The following is a 766-nucleotide window of genomic DNA, read 5'->3' on the forward strand; positions in this document are numbered from 1 at the left end:
GGGTTGGCAAAACTTGGACTGGTTTCTGTAGCCAGAGGAGTATTTCAACATTACTAAACAACACCTACTGTAGAACTGAACAACAATTCAGTTGAAAGGATCACAATATCACATTTACTGCACACGTCACTCACTTTGTGGTTCTGTTGTAATTGTAATTGTAGAGACAGTTAGTATTATATCTGCAGAGAAAATTCTGCAATGTTAAAAAATGAAACATCACAAGAGTATGATAATTATAAATAACAAAAGAACTTACACATTGTTGCTTCCTCTGTTGTGCTTGCTGACTGATGCTTGGTGACTTGGTAAATTTGCAAAGGAAGAAAAGCTATTGCAAAAAACAACTAATTAATAACAGCACTGCATGGACAAACCTAAACATCATTATTATTTATACAGCAATGTGAAATGATTCAAAGCAAATTAAAATGACAAATATTACTCACCTGTTAGGTTGTATTTGTCACTGTGTGGTGAACTTCTGGACGGGTCCGTTTTTGGAGAATAATTGCAGCTCACTGATTTACTCTTAACTGAACGCAGTTTAATGAATAAATCTGATTCTTGAATTGTAAAACTACACAGTATTTTTCCAGACCTTTTATGCGAGTCTGTCTTTAAAAGCGGTTGGTCACTGTCTCCCAAGAACAGACAACAACCAGTGTTTTCAGATCCTGGTATTTCACATGTAATCCTGAATTCACCAAGCGAAGAGTGATGGAAGACTGTAATGTTTGGCTTCTCATCTGGAAGCAGATACAAC

This window comes from Triplophysa rosa, linkage group LG20, assembly GCF_024868665.1.
Source record: "Triplophysa rosa linkage group LG20, Trosa_1v2, whole genome shotgun sequence".
Lineage (NCBI taxonomy): Eukaryota > Metazoa > Chordata > Actinopteri > Cypriniformes > Nemacheilidae > Triplophysa > Triplophysa rosa.